Here is a 13,281-nt window from a genome sequence, read left to right on the forward strand (position 1 = left end):
TTTTAAACCACCATAAAGCAAAGTTTAGACATCCATATTTCAGGTAAAGACCATAGAAAAGGAGAGGTATTTTGGAGGGATGTTAGTAAATCAAATATATTATAGAGTGTGGGGAGGGTGTGAAAAAAATGATAATTTCATTTAAAGACTTCACCTGTCTCTTCCAATTCTTCACTATTGTTAGAGAATGCACTGCCTTTGAGAAGAATCTGGTGGGAACAAAAGAGGGGAAATAAGTTGGAAGTTAAGTATTAGCAGCTGGTCTGTAACCAATTATTGCTAGCTTTCCATGCCCAGGTGGAAATGACCAAATCAAATCTCCCTGCAAACATGTTAATTGGGCAAAGGTATACAGAGGTGGACAGATAGTGGAGAGTCCCATCTATGAAATGGTCTGTGCAGATGGTTTAAGGTAAGTGAACATGGAATTTATGGCTGTACATGGAATGGCCCAGAGGCAATGTCAGTGTCAACCATGTAATTTTCTAAGTATAAACTGGAGATAGCTCATGACGGAAGTAGTTCCGTTTGTGCAATACCTGGCATACTTACCTGGTGACCTCAAATGCTAGGTCTGGGCTGGGGCATGTTCCTAGATGGTGTGGGAAAACCTGGGAAGCTGGGTTGGTGGTTTCAGACATCTTCATTATTTTCGAGTATCTCGTAGTCCCCTGTAACCTTGGAATTATTAGTTGAGTTTAATACTAGGTAAAAGCTCTGAATCTTGTTAGTCTATTTTGACTATCTGACCTTTTCTTTTTATTATCTCAGCAAGATACAATAAATGTTTAAAATGGCTTTTTACATATTTTTAAAGATAAGCAATTATTTCTTTTACTAATCTCAAGTACCACTTCAACCTAAGGAACAGGGGCAGATCCAGTTGTGTGGTGCTTGCTGCTTTTATAATTTGGGTGGACTTCTGTAAGAAAAAAACAAAATTAGGAACAAAAGAGACTATTTATTAAGAATGAAAAATCACCAAAATTACAAATTTTAACTGACAAATAGTACGGATATCACCAGAAAAACAACATAACTCTTTTATTAGTCAGGTAGTGAACATATCCCATGTTACTTTTTTTCTTACCTTTCTTGGCTCTATATTCTGATTATTTCTTCATATGAAAATGACTTTGTAATCTATGCCATAGAAAAAATAGAGAATTCAATTCTTCCTCTAGCATGGTTTATTAAGATTCGTTTTTAAACCATAGTATAGAAAAGTTTATTTCAGCTTCACAATTCAATATTGATACTGTCATATAAGTTTTTACAATTGTCATCAAACTTTTAAGAATTAGGAATAGGTTTTTGACTAGGCATTGATGAGAACCAAATTATTTGCTTATACTTTTACAAATCTGATGACTGGAATAATTTTAAATAGATTAGCTTCTGGCTCCATGTATTTCGAACGTTGTTTCTCCTCCACCAGCTTTTTGATGCTGTGCACCGTAGGACACATTCACAAAGCAGTATGACCCTTGACTGGCATATTTATGTTAGGGTACAGGGTCAGCCAGCAGAGTAGGGATATTCCTGGAAGTCAATGCCACAACACTACGGCTAGTGATAACTTAATGATAGACAGAAGCAACTATAAACATATGTTATAAAGCAAAAATTAAATGTACAACCAACTCAAATTGTCCTTAGCCAGATCTGCAAAGTGCTACAGCCATGTCAACACCAAGGACAGGAAGGAAAGTCAAGTGCAAAGAGTCAGTGGTCTTAACTGATTGTGGCTAAAAGCTTTTTCTTTCTGTGAATTTTATTCAAACATATATGTGAGCACATTTCAAGGGCTGCCTTGGAAGGACCTTGTGCAAATAAGGGGTCCTGATGATTAACCAAGTTACACACATTATGGTGATCATTTAACATACAGTGGTAATGTTTTCCAGGGCTACTAAATTAATCAAGTTATACAGGATAAAACACAGAGATGAAAACTTCAGCTTGATTCTAGATTTGTTGTGCATTTTCAGTAGGGCAATTAAAATGCAGCTTATTGATTTGGCATGAGGAGCTCTGTAGACCACTTCCCCAAAGATCTAAAACTCCGTAAGAACAGTGAAGGTCAGTGGAGCTACTCCCTCCCTCTACCCTTCCAGCTCAGTGAGGCAGAACCTCCTCTTCAGATTGCTATAGCAGAGAGCACAGGGCTCCCTCTCCCCATCACTAGCAGTGGGAGGGCTGTCTGCCTAGGAGGGCAGGGCACCTGCATTTCTCCTCCTGCCTCCAGCTACCTACAGCTGAGGCTGAGTTCTAAGTGAGTGTGGGGAGGCCAGTATCCAAAGCACAGAGCCCTTTAAGTTTTCTTCATCCCTTCTTCTGCCCAGCCGCCACTAGTGGGATGGAGCCACTACCTTGAGTGTGGGACTGCTAAGAATCCTGGGGCCTCAATGGTTCCAGATGGCCACTCTTAGTGAAGCCTTTCTGGTGTTCTTCCCAGAAATTGAGGAAGTGAATAACTATAGCCACTTGGTGACAAATATTTTTGCAGGAAAGTGATTTCCAATTTTCTAACTTAAAAAAAAAAACAGAAGAAGCATCAATTGGATTAAAAAACAAATTTGAACAATTTATCATAAAGTGATTTGGGGCATATGATTTGGAAGTAGTCCAAAGAATTGAGTGACAATGTTGTTATAAAATTCCTTCTGTTAACTTTGTTTTGTTTCTGTGGACAGAGTTTCTCAGGCTTTACATTTTTAAATATTAAAATTAGGACAGGATTGATGCTGAATTCTGTCCCATTCCAGAAATAAGTGATAATCACCCACAAATATATGAATTAATTGAAAAAATTCCCTTTCACTTCAAGATCTATTTCCAATAAATATATGCTCTTTGTTCAATAAATGTTTATACAAACTTAACATACATATAATGTAAATAATTATGATAATCAATCCAGGAGATATTTTTAACTGTTTAAATATAATTTGTATACCATAAAATTCACTCATTTTAAATGTGTAATTCAGTGGATTTTATTATAGTGACAGAGCTGTGCAACTATCAGCACAATCTAATTTTAGAACATTTTCGTTACCCTAAAAAGAAAGCCTTGTGCCCATTTATAGCCAATTTCATTACAAACCCCCGCACTAGACAACCAACAATCTACTTTCTGTCTTTGTATGTTTACCTTTCAAAAAAATTCTGGAAACAGAAATATATGTTCATCTCTGGCTTCTTCCATTGAGAATACATGTTTCGGAGGTTCATCTATGTTGTTGTATGTATCAGTATTTCATTCATTTTGGGGGACAGAACAATATTCCATGGTATGAATATACCACATTTTCAAAGATCCATTCATTGGTGGGTTGACATTTAGGTTGTTTTCACTTTTGGGCTGTTTAAATAATGTTGCTATGAACATTTGTCAAGTATACTTGTGCACTTTGTATGTGTGTACAGGTATTTGTATTATTGTTTATATTACATGTATTCCACTTCCAGAACAAGACAATTCAGCACCAATTCTAAAACTGAGAAACTCTATCCACCTAAACAAACTAAATAAGTACGAGTGGAAGGAGTTTTATAACAGCAGCATCACTCAATTTTTTTTGAACCAAGTGAAATGAAAACATGCCTACACAATTTCCACAATTCCACCTATGAGTGGAATTTCTAGGTCATGTAGTAAGTCTACGTATTAACTTTTTAAGAAACAAACTGTTTATCAAAAAATGGCTGCATCATTTTATATTGCTACCAGTAGTGCATGAGGGTTTGAATTTCTCCACATCCTTGTACAACACTTGTTAGTATCTGTCTTTTTTTATTACAACCATTCTAGTGCATAAGTAGTGACATCTCATTGTGTTTTTGATTTGCATTTCTCTAAAGACTAATGACATTGAGAATCTTTTCATTTGTTTGCTGGACTTTGGTAAATCTCTGGAGAAATGTCTATTGAAATCTTTGGCCCACTTAAAAGTTTATTACTTATCTTGTTAATTATTAGGTTTTAGCAGTTCTTTATATATTTGAAATACAAGTAAGGTACAATGATTTGAAATATTTTCTCAAAGTCTATGGGTTATATTTTCAATTTCTTGATGATGTCTTTTGAAGAGCAAAAGGTTTTAATTTTGATGAAGTACAGTTTACCATTTTCTTATATTTTGGAGTCATATCTAACCAGAATACGTAACTATTATGTTGGGATAAAATTTCATCAATTGATATGGAAATATGAATTCAAGAGCAAAAAGGAATGATGTAAAATTTCCTCCTATTAAAAAAAAGCTTGTTAATGTAGTTTTAAAAACTGATGATGTATATAAAATTGTCTGGTACTTAGTTTTCCCACTGGCTACGTCTGAAAAAGTTATGTAACTTTTTCTGTAGAATGTCAATTTAACAGTTTGCATCCTTTGCAACTATTTAAGTGAGATGACAAATTTTGATGCTCAATCTAAAAATGAGAGAGAAGGTACACAGTCATAGTTTTTCAGAATTCTTTTAAAGTGTATAAGAGCAAAATCTTTAAAAACATTGTATTACTGTATATCTTTCAAATAGGTTTTTCTCTTTGGGATAGCTGGCTGTTATTTTTCTGAGATTTCTCAGAAAGGTAAGTACCAAATTTTAAATTTAAAAGACTCCCCCAGTAGTCACCCAACATTCCCCATCATTAATTTTGTTTGAGGGGAGTAACAATTCATCTAGAATTAAGTCACTGCCATCCTTAAACAAGTCACTTTGCTCATCTTAAAAGCTCAGGGCACTTCATATATATGCATATGTATGTGTGTTTTAGTATATTACTTTTTAAAGGCAGGTCTATTCTAAAGCATAAAATCTGTCATCTGTTGACTGAAGAAAAACACACAACCTAAAAGATGCAAGATAGGTTTTATTTGGTGATCTTACTGAGGACTGTTGCCCAGGAGATCAGCTCTTTGACAACTCTGAGGCACTGTTCTGAAGAGAGAAAGGAGCAGCCAGGATATACAGGACTTTTTTTTTTTTAAAAGTAGTTGAACATCAAAAGATTGCTGCTAATTGCAAAGAACAACCATCTAAAGTTAATTATCTTAGTGCTTTCCTATGTATGGGAAGATGCAAGAGTCTGGGCTCATTAATCCTCAGATATGCATCTTAACTATCTAGGGCCAGTATCCAAAGCATAGAGCCCTTTTAAGTTTTTCTTCATCCTGAACTCCCCTCAGGGCTCACTTGGAATTGGGGGGAGGAGGGCGGGGGCCGCTGCATTGGCTTGATCCTTGTAGAACTGGAAAGGCAGGCAACATTCCCTGTCCACACATCTATAATATTTCACCAACTTCAAAGAAAGTTGAAGAAAAATAAAGTATGTTCACTTTGATTTCCCCCTTTCAGCTTTCCATAATCTTAAATGGCATTAGCACACTTGCTATGTATCCTTAAGCGTCAGGAATTTAACATTTTTTACCAAAGTGCTACAGACCTCTAGCACACAGGACTCCCCTACCCATTAGGGCTCCCACCGCCCGCCGCTCTAGCCCAGTCCCCCCAGCCGCCCAGGGGCCGCGGACAGTGAGAGATTGCGCAAGCGCGGAGGCTGTCCACGTGGCCGGGAGACCCTGGTCGGGGGTTCACGCCGAGGAGGTTCTCTTGGGGCCTTCCGCCCTCGATCCTTTTCTACCCCCGAGTTTTATGGGGACTGAGGGGTTCGCAGTGGACGGACGTCTCCCCAGAGGCCATCTGGAAGGTCAGCGTGGACAGAACCTAGGCCGGGCAGGCGGTCACAAGCCCGCGGGCAGGCCGCCCGAGTGGGCGTCACGTGGAGGCCGGCCGGCGGGGGCTGCGCGCCGGCGCTCGGGTCACGCGGGAGCCGGGCTGGTGGGCGGGGCGGCGCGGCCGCGTGACGTGGCGCGCTGCGGAGCGCGCGGCTCGGCTCGGCTCGGCTCGGCTCGCTTTGTCAGTCGCGGCGTGCGGTCGCGCGGGTGCGGGGCGCCGAGAGCCGCGGGCGGGTCCCGGCCGAGCGCCTGGCCGCGGCGTCCGTCTGAGGGAGCCGGCCCTGAGCTGCGGCCGCCGAGCGGGGAGCTCTTCTCGAGGCGCCGAAGCGCCGGAGCCTGGAAGGCACAGGTGGGGCGGCGGCCGGCGGGACGGAGTCGCCCCTGCGTGGGCCCCCACGGCGGGCGGGTGGCGTGGGCGCCCGGGCCCGCGAGCTGCCGGGCTGGGCGGGAAGGGCCGGGAAGGCCTCGGGCCCCCACCCTAGTCTCAGAGATGAAACTTTCGATGAAGGGAGAGGTTTCGGGAGAGAATAGTTAGAGAAGTTGTTCTTAGTTAACCCCCATCTCATGTATTTACGGAATCTTCGAGCTCCGTAGGCCCCCTCCCCTATTGACTGTCGGGATGGAGAGCGCTGCCTTTCTCCCCCTACAGTCGTCATAGGGGCGTCTCTATTGACCATTGTTACGCCCCCCACCCCCTGCTGTTTACCTTGGCTTTGAAAATCGCAGCGATTCTTCACCCTAACCCAGCGCATACAGCTTCGTGAAAATTCGATGACCGTTCTTTACAGCAACATTGGGGATGGGTAACGCGTGATAGTCCTCTTTCGAGTCCAGGTATTCGTCTGTTTGTTAGGGATTAAGCGCTGCAGAGGAGCCTCCGACTTAATTTCTGTGTCTGGAAAAAGTTTCTCTGGAAATGCGCAGTTTCGTGACACGGCTTTATTGCGTTACTGTGGGGTTGGCCCAGTGTTCCACTCCGCAGTTGTAGTGAATTGCTTCACTCTGTCTCTTGGATGCTCCAGATTTGCTTTGTTGTATTGTAATTTAATGAATTCTCCTTCAGGATTGTTGTTGCCTGTGAAATAGGGCTTTGAATATCTAAGAATTCAACAATTTTCTTTGAAATTTCCAAAAGCTGAACAAAAGGTAACGTAAGAATCCCCGCCCCCCGTTGTAAATGGAGCTATTGTTTGTTTGTTTGTTTATTAACTCATTCTCTTGTTCCATTAACAGGCTTCATTTGGTGACTTATATATGAAACCTGTTTTAAACAGTTTTTCTCTTATGTGTGTTGTTTCTTACCTTTGGGGCTTTCAGGAAAGTCAATGTTTATAGTTTCCCTAGCAAGCTAGAATAGGGTGGGATGCTACAGGAGGCAGTTACAGGTTTCGGGAAAAATTACCTCTCCTTTTTTTTTCGGTTAAGGGCCACCAGATAGGCGGGCATTAAAGCAACTTATGCTCCTTGTCGGGAGATAAATGACTATTGTTAAACACTGCTTGTGATTTGATCGTTAGCGTAATTGTTACTACTTTCAGTGTTTACGAGATTGAAATAAGTGTTTGGTTCAGAGTTTTACCTTTGCTCTTCAATAGTTTTTAAAGCGCGCGCATGGTTATGTTTGAAACAAGTAACATTTTACTTCTTTTATTAGAAAGTTAAAAAAAGTTTAAAAAATAAATGCGCCATTGGTAGCTGGAGCCACGTTTTGATTTGTGATTTAAGATGGTTATAGTGGTGTAGGCACTGTTTTAATACTTTAGATTGACGTTTCAAAAACTTTTACTATTCTCAACTGTAAAAGATAAAGCGTGAAACCATGTAATAATTTTTTATCTTTCCAAGACACTTGATAAGTACTTAACGAGGTTAGGGATATGATAGGCTTTTTTTTTTTAAGTCACCATTCTCTAGTCCCTATCCCTGTGAAATGAATTTTCTCAGAGGCTACTGAGAATAAAGCAAATCCTAGAGCAATCACAAAATAAAAACATAATATTTTAATACTGACTTTTTCTACGCTGAGATTCCCAACTACATTTCACCTGATAAATATCCAGGCTCTTCTCCCTGCTAATTTTTTTTCTGTCTTCAAAGTGGAGGTGCCTAGCAAGGAAGGCTGTTCAGCTGCTGCTGACCCATGGAATCACGCTCCCCACCCCCCTCTTACGCGCGCGCGCGCGCGCGCCTGCCTTCGCTTTAAATAGCCATGGCCCCCTTTCCTCTAGTGACACAGTATTTAGGAAATCTTTCAAAACACTATGTGAAGTAAGCGCTGAAATAAAGACATATGCAAGGTAATACTGCTTCTACGTAGGATTCCTTTATCATTCCTTCTTTCTGCCTTTAAATGCTGTCTATACTTTAGGGCTTGAGTGAAAAGTCTTTCTACCATGAAACACCAAATTCCCCTCCCACAGTCTGCTAACTTGTGAGCATTGCAGGAGGTTTAGCTTTGGCATCAGACATTTCATTTAATTTTCTTGACAAATATCTACTGTGCCTGGCTCTTTGAATCTCACTTCCGTTTACTAGCTCATTTACTAGTCTTTAAGCAAGCTGCTCAATATATGAAAAATATTTTCTAAATCAGATTTTACTCTCCAAAGATAAGAGGATTAAATGGAGCATAGAACAGTGCCAAGTACATCCAAAGAGCTTAATAAAAGGTAGTAAATTATGGTGCTTCTAAATGCCACATACCATGTGAGTTTTGTTTGTGGTATAGTATACTTGTGAGTGGTTTTAGAGTAGGGCTTTTAATTTGCTTATGAACCCCCAAAATAATTTTTGTAAAGCTATCCCCCTTGCACACGTTTAGGTTAATTTATAACATTTTGCATCATACTATTATGTACTTGGAAAGGATACAGTTTCCCACTTTGTATAGATCCTGGCATTTTAATATAAAATTGGTACTTTTAACTATATCCCAAAGAGTATAATATTGCACTTTTGTATCCATCACCATCAGTTTTAAAAATATGTAATATCATACACAGTTCCTTTTTCTTGAAATTGTACTTTCATTTTTACCCACCTCCACAGAATGTGACCTTAATATAATGTACTTACGCTTGAAAGCTTTTGATTCTCTATTATACTTGTCTTTAATAAAAATACTTGTATAAATTGAAACTAAAAAATTAAAATTTTTCCTATGATTGTAACTCTAGGAGTTATTTTTCTTCTGGATTGAATATTTACAAGTAGTAATCAATGGTCAGAACAGCATAATACTGGATGGATTTTGATAAAAGAATAATTAAATATGAAAAATAGAATTTTAATGGAAATTTATATCTTAACATGATGGGTAGTTGAAGTTCTGCCTAAGTAGAAATCGACAACGCTGACTTTTTTGGGCTGTTCCATCCTACCATGCTTTTCCATTCTGGGGAATACACCATAGTAAAAATAGGAATGGGTAAGAGGTATTTTTTGTAAAGTGAGAAGATTGTGAAAGGAGTTTGGAAGAGGAAAAACAACAGTGTGATAGCTGGACTACAGGCATATTCCCAGGCAGACCAGTGTTAGTGAGGAGAACTAAGTGGAAGTAGAGGGATCTGTGGAATCCTTTTTCTTAAAATTACATATGTTTTTGGAACATGTTCCTTGACAAGTCTTCATGTACCCTAGGGGTACACATTCCCTAATTTGAAGACTATTTGAGCAGTGGTTATCAGTGAAGATGATTTTGCTGCCGGGGTGCATTTGGCAATGTCTGGAGACATTTTTGATGTCACATGGCAGGTGGAGGCGGGTGTTGGCATCTAGTAGATACAGATCAGAGTGCGGCTGAATATCCTACAGTGCTCAGGACAGCCTTCTATAACAAAGAACTATTCAGCCCAAAATGTCAATCAGACAGAGATTGAGAAACTCTGATTTAGAGGATTAGTTTTGAAATTGAACTGTAACATTGTGATCGAGGGCAGTGGGTTAGTACACTTTTTTTTATTGTAAATTACCAGGTAATAGATTGTAAAATATTTTAGGTTTGTGGGTCACATACGATCTCTGTTGCATATCCTTGTTTTTATAACCCTTTAAAAATGGGAAAATAATTCTTAGCTCCAGAGTCTTTCAAAAACATGTGATCTAAGGCAGTTACTGGCTTTCAACCTGCTTTTTCTCTGCCAAGTACCTAATGGTAGTAACAGTAGTTTGTAAGGATTAAATGAAATAAACATCTGGCATAGTCTCCTGCACACTTTAAACACTCTGTAAATGGTGCCTTGGTAATAGTGGTGTCTTGTGGCACGTATCAAAAAAGTAGGTGCCCTGCTGTGCCCCACTGTTGTTCAAGACCCTATTCAAGTCAATTGGACAAACTTAATGCTGGTTAAATTCCCAAATCAGCTCACAAAAGGCTATTTGACTTCTGCTCTCTTGCTTCCTGAACTCTCATCCTCCTTGTACCCTAAGGAAGGAAGAGTGCGGAATTCCTATCCACTGATTTCTGAAGGAAGAAAGGGAAGGATCTGTGGAAAGGGGAAGCAGTCTACTGACGTTCTAAAGTAGACTTCCAGGGAATTTGACAGTGGATTTGCAGTAGGGCAAGTAAGGGCTGATTATGGTCAGTTGTATATGATGTTTTCTGAATTGGGGACTAAATATATTCTCTCCACTACCATGAAGGTGCTACATGATAAGGTTGAAAAATCTGTTTGTTTTTCAGGTAAGAAAGCATGGTTAGGCTGCTTTCAGTGATGCCTTTATAATGTGGATTGTTGCTAAAACAGCCTTAAATCCTTTAAATTATCCTGTCATAAATTTTAACGAGATCACAGGAAAAGACTAAAGCTGCAGTGTCCAATAACAGTAGGCATTTGTGGGTATTGAACGCTCTGGATGAAGGTGGCTGGAATTGAGATATGCTTTGAGCGTAAAACACACTAGGTTCTATGACAATGTGAAAAAATAAGGTAAACTATCTCATTAATAATTTATATATTGGCTACATGATGAAACAATATTTTGGATGTATTTGGATAAATGAAATATCACTGAAGTTTCTTTTTACTTTTTAAATGTGTCTGTTAGAAAATTTTAAATTACATATGCAGTTAATTAACATAGTAATTCTATTAGACAGTTGCTAGGCTTCAGCTTGCTTTTTAAAAATTAGTAATTTTTTTATCGTGCACATATTACTAAGAATTAAATATTTGTATAAGGCTTGCATTAAAGAGTTCCCACTACCCCAGCTTCACTTGTTACTCCCAAAGATAGCTTGTATCAATCTTCTTACCAATTCTTTTGGCCTTTCTAGACAGAGTCATCTCTAAACAGGTTGCTTATATTGCCACTATTTTTCGGTGTTAGGCGTTACCCATTAACTTCCTATTGGGAAAGATGAGATTTTTAGGTCTTCCATTCTATACCACATGTACATAAACATTCTATCTATCCATCTTCCCATCTTCTGAATATGGTTGTATCATAACTTTGCTTGTATCAATGTATCAAGGTTCATTATTAAATTATTATGACATTAATCAAAACTGAAATATGTGGTACATACAGTTATTTTTCTTTCTAGCTCAGCATCTTGCTTTCCCTGGAGTTAATAATTGTCTTGATATTTATTTCCTTAGTTTACTGTGTATTTATCACTAATTAAACCTGAATCCTCCCATAGTTGTGTAGATCTCTTCTCAAATGCATTAGGGATTCTGTCAATTTTAGCTGCTTGAAGACATCTTCTCTAGAGTTTGTCCTCTGCTCTGGTATGAATTGGTTGCATATTTGTCATCTTGTGAACTCCTTTCTTCAGCCTTGGGATTCCTTTCATCAAACATGGAATCTAAGAAACAGGTATAATATCCGAGCAATTACTTCGCTGGGTTTGGAAGTTACTTTCACTCAGGAGTGTAAATTAATGATACTGTTTCTGTTTTTTCTTTTCTTTTTTGGATAAACCCTTTTAAGATGGTCCCTTTGAGCCTAGTTTTCTGAAACTTCGTTGTGGATCTTTTTTCATCCTTTGTCCACTGGTCTTTTCAATCTGGGATTTCATGCTTTCCAGTTCTGGGAAATTTTTTGAATTATTTCTTTAACTCTTCTACCCATAATTTTTTAAATCAATTCTCTATTTCTGGAAGTCTAATTATTTCAGATATTCAACCTAAACTGAGTTCTCTCTGATGTTTTTATATGTCCTTTCCAATTTTTATCTCTTTTTCTTTTTGCTCTGCTTTGTAGACATTTTCTATAATTTTATAACCTTTTCTTCTCATCCCTCTATTAAGTTTTCCTTCCAGATATTTTGTGTGTAATTTCCAAAAGCTCCTTTAGTTCTTTTTGGGGTTTTTTTTTTTTGTATGTGTATGTCCTGTTTTTATTTTATAGATGCAATATTATATTTTTCTTTATGTTGGTATAAAGGTTTTTTGAAATGTTCTTCTTCCAGCATATTGTCCATTTCAACCAAATTGCATTGTTATTTTTCTTTTCTTTCATACTAGATGTTTTCCTCATCTGTTTTCTGATTCTTAGTAGTCTTCTTATATATAAGATTGAGGCACTGAAGAGTTAATTGGAGACTCTGAGGTAGAACTTACCAACCTTCACTTCTTTCAAGAGTTAATTGCTTGGACAGTTCTCCTTGGAAAACTCTCAGTGTCACTGTCTTTAGATCTCTCCTCCTGGTCGTGGTCAGATTTCTCAGAGAACGCACATACCTTTTCTCTGGAGCAGTACCCAGCTGCTAGAACTCTAAGAACCAAGTTGCGGAGAGAAGGCTGAAGGTCCAGTATTCAGGATGTAATTTTTCACTTAATCCTCCTGCTTTTGTATTTACCCTTAATCATGCCTGGAAGTCCCATGCAGAGACATTTTATTTTATGCTTTTTTGAATTACAACATCCAATCTTCTTTCAGGGCTAGAGAGAAATAGTGTCCCGGGTGCTTGGTGTAGGAGAGGTCTGAGAGTCTTACTTTGTAAATAGCTTTTAATCAGTCCTTTCTCCCAGCTCTCCCTCTACTCCCTCTTTCAGAGGAAGGCTGGATCCCATCAGCTCCCGTGCCTTTTGGAGGTTCTAGGAGGTGCTGTAAATGGGGCTGCTTCTCTGATTTCCTGACTGACAGTGTAGGCTTCAGCTTTCTCAGGTCTGTTTTGTTAGTTACCACTTGTCTGCCTCCTTTTTCAGAACTGAAGTACTGTTGACTCTTCATCCTCTGTCAGTTACAGCTTTGGTATTTATTTTAGTAAGGGATACGTTAAAGTGCCATATGGTGCACTAATTTTAAATTTATCGCTCAATGATTTTTTACACATATATACACCCAAGTAATTACTCGGATCAGGGTAGAGAACATTTCTATGTGCTCCAAGGTACCCTTGTGTCATTTCCAAGTGTGTACCACCACCTGTAAGCACTGTGTTGTTTCTGTCATCATAGACTAATTTTGCTTGTTCTTCACTTTTACCTGTAAAATCATAGTATAGTAGTCTCAGTATGAAGGCTTTTGTGTGTGGCTTCTTTTGCTCAAAGAATTGGTGAGATTCATCAGTGTTACAGGCATCAGTTTT

General features: G+C 38.8%; 1 protein-coding gene across 3 annotated transcripts in view; it reads left to right on the forward strand.

Annotated features, from left to right (window-relative positions):
• SPART (spartin) overlaps positions 1-13,281 on the forward strand; it is a 45,862-nt gene that overhangs the window by 8,298 nt on the left and 24,283 nt on the right. The window contains exons 1-2 of one of the 3 annotated variants that reach the window (XM_031465899.2): positions 5,944-6,093; positions 6,808-6,890. The exons of 1 other annotated variant lie outside the window; for it this stretch is intronic. The gene's annotated coding sequence lies outside the window, so the exon portion shown is untranslated. Of the gene's footprint in view, positions 1-5,938; positions 6,094-6,807; positions 6,891-13,281 lie in introns of those variants that run through there. One more of the 3 variants, XM_031465898.2, reaches the window with a different exon arrangement.

Source organism: Camelus dromedarius, chromosome 13 (assembly GCF_036321535.1).
Source record: "Camelus dromedarius isolate mCamDro1 chromosome 13, mCamDro1.pat, whole genome shotgun sequence".
In the NCBI taxonomy this organism is placed as follows: domain Eukaryota; kingdom Metazoa; phylum Chordata; class Mammalia; order Artiodactyla; family Camelidae; genus Camelus; species Camelus dromedarius.